Here is a 17,872-nt window from a genome sequence, read left to right on the forward strand (position 1 = left end):
GACCAGGAAAAACTGGAAGAGGCCCCAGGCCCATGTTCCTCAGAACATCCTGGTGCCTGCTCCCCCAGCTTTGGGGGCACCAGCACTGTAGGGCTTCTTCTGTCCTGCTTCTTCTCTAAGGCCATTGCCATAGCAGCTAAAAGGTTCTTCCAGGTTCCTTGATGAAACCAAACCCAGATCTGCTACTGGCAACAGAGGGTACACTCCACATAGAGAACAAAGAAGTTCCCTGGAGCTCACCCAGCACTGTCTCATGCAGTTGTAAGCTGTGGACACCCGGGGAAGTGGGGGCACTGCAATCCAGCTCACACCCCACATGTTCAGCCGAGGGCCCATGGGGCCCATGTCAGCCCCCAGAGTGTGTATCAGTCAGGGCTCCAGCAGAAGACTAGCCAAGAGAGTTTAATGAGGATATTTACAAAGGTAGGCAAGGTTGAGGGAAGTCGACAAGGGACAGAGGCAGCCTGGGCTAGCAAGAAGGGGGGCCATTACCATCACAGGCCTGAAGGGGTTAGCAGAGGGTGTCCTCAGAGGGAGCAGCAGGAGTTGCAGCTATGGGGTGAGTGGAAGAGCACAGACCTTGGACTCCCCACGGGGACGAGGCTTGCAGACCAAATGGCCCAGCCTCTCACCCTCCATTCTATTGGGGCTGCCCACTGATCACCCCCGATCACCTCCACCCTGGGAACCTGGGGCATGCAAGCCTGCATGGTGCAATCCACAGAGATCAGCCTCTTGGGACTCAGAGCAGCATGGAGACAGATGGGCAGTGAATGTGGACAGGCAAAGGGGACTCATTCTCTGACTCTCAAAATGGTCCCTATGGGCCTGATTGGTGCCAGGTTTTCAATCCCCACCTTCTCCTGGAGTGTGTGTGCGGGGGGCGAGGGCGGAAGTCTCTCATGGCTGGTCCCACTGCCACCACCACACTGCATGCCCTCTCCCCTTTCTGTGTGTCTCAGCCCCATCCCTCCTGGTCTGCAGGAGAAACCAGAGGAAGGAGGGGTGGTAACTCATCCATCAAAGTGCAATCAGGAAAATCTGGAGGCCCTTCTCCCTGGGACCATCTGCAGCCTAGGAACCCGCTCACCTCTGCCCACCTCACCCCCTAGAGGCACATAGAGTTTGTGGATAAGGATGGGTCCTGCCCTCTGTGCAAGGTAGATGGCAACTGTGCCCTGTGCGAGCCACGGGTAAACTTTAATATCCAAGGAAGGAATCTGGGGCATGTCTCCCAGAAAAGTACTTGACAGGAGGCACCGAAGGTCACATCCAAAAGCAAGAGCCAGCAAGAACTATGAGAAACATACCATCCTGTATTTCCTTGCTCTGCTGGCAGGCCCCCTGGAGAGAGGCCCTGGGCCCCTTGGGTGATATTTCAACAAACACTCCTATACTGCTTATTATGTGCCCAACAGGCACTGTATGTTCTAAAAGGTTTACAAAGATTTCCCCCACTTAAGCCTTCCCCCTTCTGGAGGTGTGCATCCTAAGAGCTCTCCTTCATGCACTTCCTGCATGCCTACTTACTTCCATCTTGGAGGTCACCTGCCAGGGACCCAACCTGTGGCTCCTTCTTCAAAGTCAGAGAGGCCCTGAGTCATCTCTGAGATGACTAGGCTTGCTCAGATAACAGCAGAGAGGGCTCTTCAGAGATGCCTTACACGGGTCAGGGAGGAGTGGGAAGCAGGCCGCTATCTGGATGGCAGCTAGTGTGCATGGCTGGCAGGGGTGGGAGTGGGTATCCTCCCCTGAGCTCAGCAGCTAAAAGAGCAAATCTAGCTGGCTTGCCTGAGTTGGACTCTTATTCTACCACTTGTTCCCTGTGTGATCGGAGGCAGATCTGTACCTCGGTTTTCTCATCTATTAAATGGAGAAGATAATTGTACATCCCTCGTAGTGTTCTTGTCCAGTCTGCCTTCTAGACTATTTTGCCACCGGCATACTTTATAAACATGAGAAAGTCATTTAGCCTCCTTGTGAATTACAGTAGCCTTGTGAATTACAATAATCATAATAGATCCTGAACTCCTTTCATGTGTATATCTCCCTTAATACAAAAACTCTAGGAGGCAGGTCTTACTCTAACCCTCACGTTATAGATTAGGGAATTGACGCACACAGAAGTTAACTAACTTGTCCCAAGTACAGAGGCAGCAGGAAGCTGGAGATCTGGTTTCAAAGCTGACCCTCTTAACTACTTTATACAATACCTCCCTGGGAAGGTTGGTAGGTGAGCCAGGATGCATGGGTGTGAACAACAGCACTGGCTCATAGAAGCAGAAAAGGAATTAATAAAAAGACATTGGGTGGTTCATGGAATTGCCAGGAGAGGTAGATGACCAGGGTCTCAGTTATGTCACTAAGTACATCATCACAAGTCTTGTTTCAGCCCCCAGACCTGCCAACACCACTGATACTGGGCACTGCTACCTGTACTGCAGCCACCAGGACCCCAAGAACTTGCAGCTCTTGACTCAAAGCCTGAGAATGTACACCCTAATGACGTAGGCCAAGCCATGGACTGGGGCCTATATACAAGAGGGGCAAATCACTTCTCTTGTGGGAGGCCATTCTGATCAGTTTTAATTCCCACCAAGACTCAAAAGGAGAGAATTCCCCGAACATAAGTGGATTCAGATGCTGGATGGTCCAGAATGGCAAATATTTAACCAATGAGGAAACTGGACAGTGGGTTCTTTAAGGCTCTTTTCAGCAGCATGAGTCCATTCATTTTAACAAGCACATTGCAGTGGGGTGTATTGTAATTCCCATTTATAACCCCATCTTGTCTATAAAAATATTAGGTGTTGTTATCCATTGCCATTGCCTTGCCATGCCAGCTCCATCCTATGGGAAAATACTTTTCCATTGTCATTGGACTTGAGCATGTACCTGGATTTGACCAATAGGATATGATGTAAACTATGCTCTACCTGAAGTTTTGAGAGACATTACATGGCTTTGGAGGACTCTCGCTTCTTTTTTCTTCCAGGAAAATGGCATGTTCCACATGGGGGTTGTTCCTTCAGTCAGTGCCTCAGAGTGGTAAGACACATGGAAAAGAACCTAGCAGAGCTCTGTAGCAACCACAACTGACTCACACAGCCTAACATTAATAGAGTAAGAAAAAAATATTTCTTGTTCTAAGTCACTGATGTGGGGAGGCTGCTTGTTACAAAACTGTCTGATACATGTATACTGCAAATCACTCCACACCACTGACTACTAAACAAAGGGAATACATAAGTAAATAGGACCCAGTCTCTGCCTTTGTGACACTCTCCAGTCAGAACTGGAACAGAGAGTAGAAATGTTTCAAGGGAGGCATAAACACAAGCCCTAGGGAGCACTAGGAGAGGAGACAGAGATTCTGCCTGGTGCTTCCAAGAAAGCTTTCCAGAGGATATGAAACTTGAACTGGATCTTGAAGGTTAAGGCAGTGTGATCTATCAGAGAAGGTTGAAGAGGAGAGGGGAGGGGATTTCATGCAGAAGAAAATATATGAAAATACAGAAGCATAAGAAAAAAAACCCATACATTTATACATACAAGAATATATTCTGGAGTTGCCAGAGTTCAGGCAAGTGAGGAGGAGAAGTGGAAGGAAAAACAGCCAAATGGAGAAGCTGATTTCAAATGGCCCAGAATGCCGCTCCAGCAGGTTTCAACATCATACTCAAGACAACCCAGAATCACTGAAAGTTTCCAGATCTAGATTTTAGAAAAAGCACCATAAATGCAAAAATTCTCAATAAGATACTAGCAAATCGAATTCAACAGCATATAAAAAGAATTATTTACCATGATCATGTGGGATTCATTCCTGGGATGCAGGGCTGGTTCAACATTCAGAAATCAATCAATGTGGTACATCACATTAATAAAGGAAAAGATAAGAACCATATGATCCTGGATCATATGATCATATCGATCATATGATCGATGCAGAAAAAGCATTTGACAAAATTCAGCACCTTTCTTAATAAAAACCCTCGAGAAAGTCGGGATAGAAGGAACATACTTAAACATCATAAAAGCCAGTTATGAAAAGCCCACAGCTAACATCATCCTCAATGGGGAAAAACTGAGACCTTTTTCCCTGAGATCAGGAACACGACAGGGATGTCCACTCTCACCGCTGCTGTTTAACATAGTGTTGGAAGTTCTAGCATCAGCAATCAGACAACAACAGGAAATCAAAGTCATCAAAATTGGCAAAGATGAAGTTAAGCGTTCACTTTTTGTAGATGACATGATATTATACATGGAAAATCCGATAGACTCCACCAAAAGTCTGCTAGAACTGATACATGAATTCAGCAAAGTTGCAGGATACAAAATCAATGTACAGAAATCAGTTGCATTCTTATACACTAATAATGAAGCAACAGAAAGACAAATAAAGAAACTGATCCCATTCACAATTGCACCAAGAAGCATAAAATACCCAGGAATAAATCTAACCAAAGATGTAAAAGATCTGTATGCTGAAAACTATAGAAAGCTTATGAAGGAAATTGAAGAAGATATAAAGAAATGGAAAAACATTCCATGCTCATGGGTTGGAAGAATAAAATATTGTCAAAATGTCAATACTACCCAAAGCTATCTATACATTCAATGCAATCTCAGTCAAAATTGCACCAGCATTCTTCTCAAAGCTAAAACAAGCAATCCTAAAATTGATATGGAACCACAAAAGGCCCCGAATAGCCAAAGTAATTTTGAAGAAGAAGACCAAAGCCGGAGGCATCACAATCCCAGACTTTAGCCTCTACTTCAAAGCTGTAATCATCAAGACAGCATGGTATTGGCACAAAAACAGACACATAGACCAATGGAATAGAATAGAAACCCCAGAACTAGACCCACAAAAGTATGGCCAACTAATCTTTGACAAAACAGGAAAGAATATCCAATGGAAAAAAGACAGTTTCTTTAACAAATGGTGCTGGGAGAACTGGACAGCAACATGCAGAAGGTTGAAACTAGACCACTTTCTCACACCATTCACAAAAATAAACTCAAAATGGATAAAGGACCTGAATGTGAGACCATCAAAACCCTAGAGGAGAAAGCAGGAAAAGACCTCTCTGACCTCAGCCATAGCAATTTCTTACTTGACACATCTCCAAAGGCAAGGGAATTAATAGCAAAAATGAACTATTGGGACCTCATGAAAATAAAAAGCTTCTGCACAGCAAAGGAAACAACCAACAAAACTAAAAGGCAACCAACGGAATGGGAAAAGATATTTGCAAATGACATATCAGACAAAGGGCTAGTATCCAAAATCTATAAAGAGCTCACCAAACTCCACACCTGAAAAACAAATAATCCAGTGAAGAAATGGGCAGAAAACATGAATAGACACTTCTCTAAAGAAGACATCCGGATGGCCAACAGGCACATGAAAAGATGCTCAACGTTACTCCTCATCAGGGAAATACAAATCAAAACCACACTCCGATATCACCTCACGCCAGTCAGGGTGGCCAAAATGAACAAATCAGGAGACTATAGATGCTGGAGAGGATGTGGAGAAACGGGAACCCTCTTGCACTGTTGGTGGGAATGCAAACTGGTGCAGCTGCTGTGGAAAACAGTGTGGAGGTTCCTGAAAAAATTAAAAATAGACCTACCCTATGACCCAGCAGTAGCACTGCTAGGAATTTACCCAAGGGATACAGGAGTACCGATGCATAAGGGCACTTGTACCCCAATGTTTATAGCAATACTCTCAACAATAGCTAAATTATGGAAAGAGCCTAAATGTCCATCAACTGATGAATGGATAAAGAAATTGTGGTTTATATACACAATGGAGTACTACGTGGCAATGAAAAAGAATGAAATATGGCCCTGTAGCAACGTGGATGGAACTGGAGAGTGTGATGCTAAGTGAAATAAGCCATACAGAGAAAGACAGGTACCATATGTTTTCACTCTTATGTGGATCCTGAGAAATTTAACAGAAACCCATGGGGGAGGGGAAGGGGAAAAAAAAGAGGTTAGAGTGGGAGAGAGCCAAAGCATAAGAGACTCTTAAAACCTGAGAACAAACTGAGGGTTGATGTGGGGGTGGGAGGGAGGGGAGGGTGGGTGGTGGGTATTGAAGAGGGCATCTTTTGGGATGAGCGCTGGGTGTTGTATGGAAACCAATTTGACAATAAATTTCATATATTAAAAAAATAAAAATAAATAAAAAAATAAAGTAGGATTCTGAGGGAAAAAAATAAAAAGAAATAAAAAGAAAAAAAAGAGAAAAAAAGAAAAAGCACCATAAAAGTAACAGAGTGGAGGATGAGTAAGAAGCAGAGAACACAGTGAATAAGCAGGTTGTTAGATTAAAACTAGTCCCAAATAGGGGCCCCTGGGTGGCTCAATCGGTTAAGCATCTGACTTTGTCTCAGGTCATGATCTCATGGTTCGTGGGTTTGAGCCCCACGTTGGGCTCTGTGCTGACAGCTTAGAGCCTCAAGCCTGCTTCAGATTCTCTGTCTCCTTCTCTCTCTGCCACTCCTCCACCCACATTCCCTCTCTCTCTTCCTCTTTCTCTCAAAAATAAACATTTTTTTAAAAATTTAAATAAAATACAATACGAAAAAAATAAAACCAGTGCCAGATAAGATCCTAAACTGAAAATGTTCACAAAACATTTCAGAGGTGAAATCAGTAAGACTTGGTTGGATAAGAGTGAGAAGGAAAAAATGAGAGATGACACAAAATGTTACCTTATAGATTTAATCACTAAATGAGTGGTGGAATTGTTCGTGGATATGGGGGAAGCAGACAGCAGGGACAGGCTTGGGAACAGCTGATACTTTTGTGTTGAACATATCACATTTGAGCTGTCCTGGAGACAAACCTATGGAAGTGTCCAGTTGGCACTTGAAAGATATGGAAGAAATTCCCAACTGCCTGGAGTTGGAGAAGTGTTTGGGCAAAGTCCTGGAATCAATGTTGGCACTTGCACTGAGACCACAAGGTGTTCACTGAAGGAACAGGATGTTCAAAGAGGGAAAAAAGAGAAGGCTGGCATTCTAGGCAGAGGATCAAGCCTGTACAAAGGCACAAAGCTATGATGTAATCAGAGAAAAGCAAGTAATTGAATGTGGTTGATGGAAGGGAAGACGATATATTGTGGCTTCCCTACATGACATTTTCCCACAATCCGTGGCACTGGTTGTAGACCGATAATTTCTATGGGTAAAGGAGTGTTTGTATGGAAGTGACATAGTGTTACTTTGTGAATAAACCAGCAAATTCTTTTTTTTTTCTTTTTTTATTTTTGGGACAGAGAGAGATAGAGCATGAACGGGGGAGGGGCAGAGAGAGAGGGAGACACAGAATCGGAAACAGGCTCCAGGCTCTGAGCCATCAGCCCAGAGCCCGACGTGGGGCTCGAACTCACGGACCGCGAGATCGTGAGCTGGCTGAAGTCGGACGCTTAACCGACTGCGCCACCCAGGCGCCCCAATCAGCAAATTCTTAAAAGTAAACTCTTGGGATCCTTGATGTTCCTTTATGAACTCAACTGTTGGTCCATTTCTGGCATTAATGGATACTTCCTTCTCTTATGGTCCTTCTGCTATAAAAGTCAGAATATGTCTAGTTAATCACAGAAGTAAGAAATGCCGTATCATTCTTCCTTTTAAAAATATAGTGGGGGTGCCTGGGTGGCTCAGTTGGTTAAGCGTCTGACTTTAGCTCAGGTCATGATCTCCCAGTCCGTGAGTTCAAGCCCCGCATCAGGCCCTGTGTTGACAGCTCACAGTCTGGAGCCTGCTTCAGATTCTGTCTCCCTGTCTCTCTGCCCCTCCCCTGCTCATGCTCTGTCTCTCTCACTCTCAAAATGAATAAGTGTCAAAAATGTTTTAAAAAAATAAAAATATAGTGTATTTGTCAGTACAGACTGGGTTAGATTGCAGGAACAAAAATGCCCAAAATATCAGTGGCTTATACAACAAAGGTGTATTTTTCACCCATGCTACACGTCCGCCAAGGGTCAACCAGGAGTCCTCCTCCTGTGTTGTCACTGCCATCCTTATACTGGGATCCAGGCTGATGGGGCACCTGTACCATTGATCCTTGTGCCCATGGCACAGAGGAAAAGAGAACAAGGTGAAGCATACACTGGCCCTTAAAGCTTCCACCTGGAAATGACATATGTCACTTCTGTTCACATTTTCTTGGCCAAAGTAAGTTGCACAGCCAAGCCTGGGATCCAGAGGCAGTGGGGAAGTATAACCCTCCCCCAGGCACATTCCAGATCTCACTGAACAGCAACACAGTCTATGACATACCACACTCATCTGGCTAGCTTCTTCAAAGTCTCTGATAGTGTTTCACCTAGACTACAACAATTCTCCTTTTATGTAGACACCTCCTTCAGGAAAGGAAATAATAGAGATTATATTTTCATACATGCATCTCTTTAGACCTTGGCATCAGATTACCAGTGACCTTCACATTCCGAGACAAGAACATCCCAAGTTTATGCCTGTCCTCCCTGCACTGTGGTCTTTCTAAAAGTCGTAATTATCTTGGAGATGCCCCAACCCTGGACTAAGAATGGAGCCAAGAATCATCTGCTTCTGCTTCTACTCTGGATTTTGTCTGCATAAAGAAAAAAGAAAACCTGGCACAGACCCTGTATTCACTATTGGAGGCATTTTTAGAACAAATGTCACCTATTGGTCTGCTGCTGGGTTGGGGATTTCTTGCTATGACTGCAGATAACTTGTTTGCCTTTCAAGTGTCTAGTCTGATGCAGTCAACTCATCAAGCAGGAACAATAATTATTATTCCTATGCAGCTCTGCAATTAACCGGCTTTTCCTGAGTGAATGTCCGCAGGAGCTTCATTGAACAGAACTGTAAACAGATGCCACAGAGTCCTGCCTCCACCACCCCAGTTCACCAGTGAGAGGAGTCAATCCAGGAGCGATAGGCTATGAGACATTCAAATGCCTCCAAGATTGATTGATTATTTATTTATTTATTTATTTATAAACGTTAGGTCTAACATTATTTAGAAAACCAAATTTTATTGTCTCCGTTCTGCTTCCTGGAACAGAGCTTTCTAGGTAACAAATTCCTGCCCCTTAATCGTACACAACCCCACCAAGCCAGGCATCTGCAATGGGCAGATAGTAGACATGAATTACTCTCTATTTGCTTTAACTGTAAGTGGTAAGAGCCTGTCAAACTCAGGTACTCTGGCGAAGACAGACAGCAGAGTCCCTGTTGTTACCCCTGCCCAAATCTCTGACCTCTCAAGATACCAGGCAGGCAGGTGGCTGGCTATTTACCGGGCACTTCCTATACGCCAGACATTGTGTGAAGCACTTTGCATGGGTTATCTCATTTAACCCTCAAGGCAACCCCATTGGGAGGTCCTATGATTACCCTATTTTACAGAGGAGAAAAGCGAGATTTAGAAAATGTTAAAGAAAAACTCTAAAGAGTAGGTGGCATATGCACTGAGTCTTAGAGGATAATTAGGAACTAGCCAGAGGTTTAAAGAGAGGAAGGCCACCCAAGCAAACTGAGCAGCACAGAAAAAGACATGAAATGAGGGGGGCGCCTGGGTGGCTCAGTTGCTTGGGCATCCAACTTTAGCTCAGGTCATGATCTCACAGTCTGTGGGTTCGAGCCCTGCGTTGGGCTCTGTGCTGACAGCTCAGAGCCTGGAGCCTGCTTCGGATTCTGTGTCTCCCTCTCTCTGTCCCTTCTCCTCTCATGCCTCTGTCTCTCTGTCTGTCTCTCTCAAAAGTAAATGAACGTTAAACAAAAATTTAAAAAAGACATGAAATGAGGAAGAATACTGTGTTTTTAGGGAACAGTACAAACCAGAATGACTGGAACACAAGGTGCTTGGGTAGAATTATCTATAAATACAGAGAAGCTTATCCAGGGCCAAATTATGAAAGGACTCAAAGGTTATGCTGAAGAATGCTCAAACGCCTTTACTTTAGGGACTGGTCAAGCAACAGAGGAGGGAATTGGGCTAGTATAAAATGGTAAAGAGTGGTAAGGACTGTGGCAAACTGGAAGCTATACACCTTTCAGATGGAAAGGCATTAAAATTCTTTCTTGTTTTTAAGTGTGAGTTGAATTTGGCCCTTGGGGCATGAGCTTGCAAACTCTACTAGGCAGTGAGAAACTCACAAAGGGATTCATCCGGGAATGACACAGTTGGATCTCTTATCTTGAGGAGCTCCCTCTGACAAGAGTGTGGGTGACAGGCTCTGTGGGGGGCAAGACTGAGAACAAGAGAAAAGGTGCAGAAGAGCAGCAGGAGATGATGGTAGGTGAGCCCTGGGGGGTGGCAGTAGGTAGAAAAAGGTAAAGGATCCAAGACGGAAATATTAAGGAGGAAGAAACTTGGCAGTACTTGAAGGCAAACAGGATGTGAGGGAGGAAACGCATGGGGCTTTCAAAGATAACCATGTTTCTGGTGCAGCACAGGGGACAAAGATTGGTGATAAACCCAGGGGGTGGGGGAGTGGAAGATAATGAGAGTCATTTCAGACAAGCTGATGGGCAAAGCTTTGATGTCTCTGCCACCAAGAGGCTCACAGGGTTGGTAGGGGTCTTGGTCAAGACTCCTTGCTATTTCCATGGCTGGATGGCTGATGGGCCTACCCATACCATGCTCGTCAGTCCCTGCAGGGATAGCTTCTCCCGGATTGTAGGGGCACCCACAGTTCCAGGAGGCCCTAAGACTGCTGCCTGCCCCACTGCTGCACCAGGATACCTACGGGCGGACACATGCGCTCGTCAGATACCAGGTGTGATGGTGAATTTTACGTATCAAGTTGATTAGACCATGGTACCCAGATATCTGCTCAAACATTATTCTGGGTGTGTCTGTGAGGATGGTTTTGAACGGTAGACGAGCAAGACAGATTGCCCTCCCCATTGTGGGTGGCCGTCATCCAGTGAGTTGAACAAAAAGGCCGACCCTCCCACAGGTTACAGGGAACTCCTCCCACTTGACTGTTCTAGCTGGAACATCAGTCTTTCCTGGCTTTGGACTGGAACTGAAACGTTGACTCTTCCTGGCCCTCAAGCCTGCTGGGATTTGGACTGGAACTACGTCACCAGCTCTCCTGGGTCTCCAGCTTGCTGACTGGATCTGGGGATTTCTTAGCCTCCGTAATCACGCAAGCCAACTCCTTATAAAAAAAAAATCTTTCTTTCCATATATATATATATGTGTGTGTGTGTGTGTGTGTGTGTGTGTGTGTGTGTGTGTGTATATATATATATATATATATATATATATATATATATCTCCTGTTGGTTCTGTTTCTCTGGAGAACCCTGACAAATACACCAGGTCAAAAATACACCAGCATAGCTCCATGAACAGACTACTGTGTCTGGTTCTCTGAATGGGTCTGGTTCTCTCACGCACATGGAAAATGTCCTCAGCAGGATAATGTAAAGCAAGGTCAGGAGAGGGAGTTCCCCACAGTGCTGGTGGCTTTTCACAGCAAATTTATTTAAACCTCACAAGAGGCCAAAGAGACAGTCATGAATATCCTTGCTTTATTGGCAAGAAAACAGGCCCACGCTTTGACCTGGGTCACACAGCTAGCCCAGATGGAAATGTAAATCAATCCTCCTGTGTCTCAGTGCCCCCTACTCTGCCTGCCTGGCTAAGTCCCTCCTCTAAGGACAGGAGAAGAGTCATTGGTGCAGAGAGGATAGACCTAATCATACCCTGAAAACTCTGGTGAGTGTAGTCCAGTCTCAACGTCCACAGGTGTTGACCCTTGAGGAGAAGTGAGCAGCTGAGTGTGGGCTCACTGAGGGATGAGATCTGACGTGTAGAAGGTTCCTCCAACACAGGCACTACTGAGCCATACCAGCCTGGGATTCCTCCCAGAACTAGCCTCTCTGGAAGGAGCCCAGCCTGCCCTTAGGCTTGGTATCTCTGTCATCCTAGAGGCCCTGGTTCCAAAATTCATGCCTCCTGTCCCAGAACTGGCTGGGCAACCAGGGCACAGAGTTGTCAGCTTTGCCCCCCGTTTGTGCTGAGCAAATCAATCTAAGTCATCCAGGAAGGGATTTAGCTGTGGGCTAAACTTACGGATGTGGGCGGCAATCTCCTCTAACAGCTTGACCTGTTCTGACTAAACATGATCCGCATGTGTCTGTGTGTGAGAGAGAGTATGTGTGTGTGTGAGAGTACGTGTGTATGTGAGAGGGCATATGTATGAAAGACTGCATGTGTGTGAGAGACTGCATACAGGTGTGCGTCTGTATATGAGTGTGTATGTATGTGTAAGTGTGAGTGTGTTTGCTATGTGTCTAATCATGTATCTGTGAAAGCATGTATGTGAGAGAATGCGTATATATGAGAGAGTATGTGTGTGTCTGTGTGACTGTATGTGAGTGTGTATGCGGGAGAGTGTGTGTTTGAGAGCATGTTTGTGTGTGTCTGTGTGTGAGTGTCTTCTATGTGTCTAAATGCGTGTGTGACTGCACATGGGTGTGTGCTTGTGTATGAGCATGTGTGTCACTCTTCTTGGTTTTCACACCCAATGTGGATTCTTCTACAGAAACGTTCCTGCACCTTCCAGAAGATCTTCTGAGTCCAGTCCTCGGCATTACGGGACTCTTGGGCAGGGCAGCTGGGAAATGGCTCAGGTGCCCAGCTCTACTAAATCCCACTGGTGTGGCTTTTCCTGGAGCTGAGGCCATCATCACTCTCCAGGCTGGTGGGCTGGGCCTGCACCACCCCTCCTGGCACAGACTCATTCCCATGCACAGGCTTGCAATGCCCCTCAGAGCAAGGCAGGGCAGCCAGAGAGGAGAAGGCTGGAGAGATCAAATTCCAGTCCTAACATGGGCAGGGAGGGGAATTAGCTCCCTGTCACCTTTTTTTTTTTTTTTTTAATTTTTTTTTTTCAACGTTTATTTATTTTCGGGACAGAGAGAGACAGAGCATGAACGGGGGAGGGGCAGAGAGAGAAGGAGACACAGAATCGGAAACAGGCTCCAGGCTCTGAGCCATCAGCCCAGAGCCCGACGCGGGGCTCGAACTCACGGACAGCGAGATCGTGACCTGGCTGAAGTCGGACGCTTAACCGACTGCGCCATCCAGGCGCCCCCTCCCTCCCTGTCACCTTTAACACACACTCCATAACTTAAGGCAAGTTTTAAATGAAGTAGACAAATGCCTTCCCTCCACTGTAAACAGGAAGGCAGTTTTCTTCCCTGGCTGCTGACAGGGCCTTATCTCCACCTCCCGGAGAGGCCTCAAGGGGTGGGCTGTCTCAGCAATATCTGGGCAATGTGAACTGAACCCACATCCAAACACCACTCTGAGCACACGCACTCAACATGCTAATGGGCAACACAGGCCCATTAGCTTTGCTATCCGGAGTGCCTTTTGCAGTTAACCCTTCTGGAAGCCAACCCGATAAAAATCAGGTGTGCTGCAGGCACCCTACTGAGGAAAAGGAGAGGCAGACGATGGACCAGTGGTGGAGATGTCCCAGGCCACACAGAGCTGGGTTTGAGACAGAGCTGCTGACCACCATTCTGTGCTGCCTACCACCTGCACTAAACCGCCTGTGGGAACCGTTCGCAACCCAGGGCCACGCTGGTCAGCTGTGCCAGCCCATGGAGAGCACGAGAGCTCTTGTCAACCAATACTACAGGTCGAGGGTCCACTGGATGCTGGCTGGAAGCTCAGCCTAGCGCTGCCAGCTCCAAGTTCCCAGCAAAAGCCCCGGTGGGACCAATGATGTGGAAGGGGGCAGAGCCAGGGAGGTGAGGCCAAGTGGCAGAGAGGTTAAGAGCGCTTCTGGGACCTTGGGAAGTGAGGGCAGGGACAACGCACTCACTGAGGACAGCATCATGATGTCCATATCCACCCCCCAGCTGCACATACTCTGAGAACACGTCTGGGCTTCCTCTCATACATAGGCCCTTGCCTGAGGCTTCCCACTGTACCTCTCACACCTCCTGAGCACCTGCTAGGGCAGAAAGAGGAAAACAGTACACGGGTATTTGTCTCAAGTATCTATAAACCTATAGTTTTGTCTCAAGTATGTATAAACCTAAAGACCAGGGAGGCTGCAAGCCAATCACAGATGCTCATGAGTAACTGAGGCAGCACCGTGCATGTGCTTTGAGCAAACCCTGCAGGAAGCCCCACCTAAAGGGCTCTGAGAGTCCTGCTCGGCATCATGACCATGCGGGAGAGGCTTGGAAATCATGCTGGCTGTGCCACCACTGCCCAACCCCCCTTCGTCCCGCCCCAGCCCTGAGTGCCCTTGCAGGAAGAAGCTCCCACCAGCCTGTGCATACCTGCACAGGGGTGTGCGTAAATGCAATCATAACGCTGCTGCCTCCTTTGCTCACCCAAGATTTGCACTCCCTCCCAAGATCCTGCTCTCCACCCTTGTCTGCCAGGCTCTGTGCCCAGGCAGGAGGCCCCTGCCTGTGGCATCATTCAGCCTCCCTTGGTAGAGCTTGGCCAATGGGAGGCATTAGCATGTCAGAGAGTAGAAGGAGAGTGGTCAGATTTCTTCCCCTCCTGAAGTACTTCAGGGCCACCTCTCTGGCGGTTGCTGTGTCTTGTGACTACAGCTCCTACCAGGCAGCATCACTTCCAAGGCCCTGGTCACACTACTTCTCCTCCTGTCCCATCAGCCTTAGGTCCGGAAGAGCTTCCTCTCATCATGAGGGTCAACGTGTCACCATGCCCTGCTCGCACTTTAAACTCTGTCCTTACCTCCTCATTAAGGCCTCTGCATGTGAACCACTGGGGTAAGTCCTGCTTTGCGTCAGGTCCCTTCTGATAGGTATGAATGTGTGTGTGTCTATATGTATGCATGCACATGGAGGGGGGTACAGGCAGGGTATATACACATCCAGCTGTGTGTGCACATCCTGACATACGCACATGACACAGCTTTCCTCTGAACTTCCACGATTGATGGAAGGAAGCCATCTTTGGGCATCCATGTCTGCATCCCAGAATACTTACTCCCATCCTGACCCCATTTTGAAACGTTTAGTCTGGGTCTCTGCCTGACCCCACAGCTTGATGGTAAATTCCTTGAAGGCAAGGCAAGAAGGGGGTTGTTGGAGAAAGTAGGAAGGAGGAAGGGAGGGAAGAGGAACAGAAAAAAAAAAAGATGACTATCATTCATTGAGTACCTGAGACGGAACCATTTCTCTATTCTAAAAACCATGTAGATAATCAGTCTCATTTTACAGGTGGGAAACCCTGGCTCAGAGGCTTTGGGTAACAATTCCAAAGGCATACAGTTAACGAGCAGTGGAGAGGCACTCAACCACAGGTAAGTCGGGGTCCTGGCCCCTTCCAGTCCACCCTGCTGTTTCTTTGTCTCCCCCACCAGGAGCACACTGATAGCCACATAGTAGGGGCTCAAATGATGCTTGTAAAGTGGAACTGAAGCTGAGAAGGAAATCCAATGGCAAGCTTTCATCCAAAGAGAAAGCTCACCAGTCATGAAGAGAGCCAAAGTGCTCAAGGCCTTTGAGCTCAGATCATCCCGAACAACACAACAGGTAGTGTGTGAAGCTGTAACCCTACAGAAAGCATGGAGGGCTTTCCACAGAGCTTCTTCACTCCGGTCCAAGGCTGGCTCTTGGTCAAAGCCGGGGGTGTCATTAGGTTGCCGGATAAGGGCTTTCTGATGGTTGGACACATAATTGAGAACCAAAGCATCAGGAAGGCTGAATTGCTAACATATCCCTCAGCCTACCCTCTCAGCAAGGCCAGGGCTGGAACCCAACAGCGGATAATCTGCAGTCTGCATCACTGATGGAAACTGAAATGCCAGGTGACTAAGTGGACAGCAACGAGGGTGTTTAACAATTATATTAATAATAATAATAATAACAACAACAACAACAACAACAACAACTAGATTCATCTTTTGGAAGGTCATATGGCTCAAAGTTCAAGGGCCAAAGCTGGGCCTAGACATACCTGCCCCATCATAGTGACCAGCACATCACCCTTGTCCCCTGTCTACGGGGCTACTCCCCAGACTTTAGGTAATCGATAGGCCCCTGAAAATACTGCAGCCATCTGGCCCTGGAAATTCCTGCCTATCTTGCCAAAGCTGGCAAGAACTCCCGTTGAGCTGTTCCCAGGAATGAGCTCCGCCTTCACAGTGACACTATTAGTGATGTGACGCTACCTGCAGTGTACAGAGTAGAAACTCACATAGCTGGTACGCGATGGCGCGGGATTCAAACCCAGATCTGCCCTGTTGCAAATCCCGCCACCTTCGGCATACCCAATGGTGTCGACGCCCTCCAACGCCGTTCAAATGCCACGGTTCACTATACCCTCCAAGCCGCGCCATGCAGATCTCCCTGAAGAGCTGCCAGGAGTGAGAGGACGGTCACTCAGAGGCAGACATGTGTCACATCTCCAGATCGCCAAAGCCAGGCCTCTGTGGCACTGAGTCAGGCCTCACAGCGGCCACCCTGATCTCTCTACATTGCCTGTTCTCCAAAACAGCTATTTATAAACCTCATTTACACAAAGAGAACAGCACATTCTGGCTTTTTTCCTGCACTTTAAAGAACCAAGTTATGGAAGAAGGAAATATGATGGAAATGTTAGCCAATCACGGGTTTGCCCTGGTGCACATCTGTGTATCCATCGTTTCTCCCGGTGCCATTTTCACAGACGCCTCTCCTCTCTGCCTCATTATCTCCTGCTCTCCTCTGTGCTCCTAAACAAAGACAACGTGGGCATACATCCAGGGCTTGCTTACCTCCCACCTGGCAGAGGGAGCAGGAAGGGACAAGTCACCCTCCCTGGCCCCTTAGGAAATGACAGTACAAAGACCTAACATGGATTGAGCCCTTAGGAAATGCCAGCACTGTTTACACTGTCTTATCTTACTCTGTCCTCACCATTCTTCATGTTACTACCCCTATCTTACAGATCAGGAAACTGAGGCTTGGAGAGGTCAGGAAGCTTATCCAAGGTCCCACAGCTGAAAAGGGATGAAGCCAAGACTTGAATTATGGCAATGTGAGCCTGGTATCTGGGCCTTTGACTGTGGCGAGTTGGTCCTGGCCCTTGACCATAGCTATTCAATACTAAAAAAGTCCAGTGTTGATCCCCATTACCAAGGTGATGGCTCCCAAGGGAAGATGGTGTTCTAAGAGGCAGAGGATGACCATGCATGAGATTTCCCAAGGAGCTCTGCAGGCCAGGCATGGAGGCATGTGAGCCCATGGTAGGTGTCATATAAAAGCGGGGGGGGGGGGGGGACAGCTACTGAGCAGCCATTTGATCTCACCATTACCTTGAATCATGGCTTTCAAGCACTCAGCCATTCATTTAACAAATATTTGTGAAATACTTACTCTAGGTCAGACCCTTTGCTGTGTGCTGCTAATGCAAAGGTAAATATGACACAGTGTTGTCCTCAAGATGTTTAGCCAGTCAGTGAGACAGATGAGCCAAAGCCACTGACACACCCACTAAGGGGTGGCACTATCCTGGCCCAAGACATGGGCTCTCCATGTCTGCATGACTTGAAAACTTCCATCTTTCCCCAGGCCATCTTCTTTTCCACTAGCATTTCCCTTGTTTTACTTAGCAGGCAAATTTAGAACGTGTGCAATAGAACCTGTGCATTCCTTGCTGGCTTCTTGATGTATTCTTCATGCTGTGTTTACAAATGCAACTGCAGACACAAATTACTCCTGCCACCTGTCCTGTGAGACATGCTGGTGGCCTTTCATTGTTTGATGCTGTTGATGTTCCTTATGCAGCAGTGGTATATAAGGAGTCTGTTCCTGCCTTCTCCAGTGTGACAGGAAAAGTGTCCGACGCAGTGGAGACAATG

At 47.0% G+C, this 17,872-nt stretch overlaps 1 protein-coding gene across 4 annotated transcripts in view; it reads right to left on the reverse strand.

The window, feature by feature from the left end:
- GALNT18 (polypeptide N-acetylgalactosaminyltransferase 18) overlaps window positions 1-17,872 on the reverse strand; it is a 354,140-nt gene that overhangs the window by 250,834 nt on the left and 85,434 nt on the right. The gene's annotated exons all lie outside the window — the stretch shown is intronic.

The sequence above is a fragment of the Prionailurus viverrinus genome, chromosome D1 (genome assembly GCF_022837055.1).
Source record: "Prionailurus viverrinus isolate Anna chromosome D1, UM_Priviv_1.0, whole genome shotgun sequence".
Classification (NCBI taxonomy): Eukaryota; Metazoa; Chordata; class Mammalia; order Carnivora; family Felidae; genus Prionailurus; species Prionailurus viverrinus.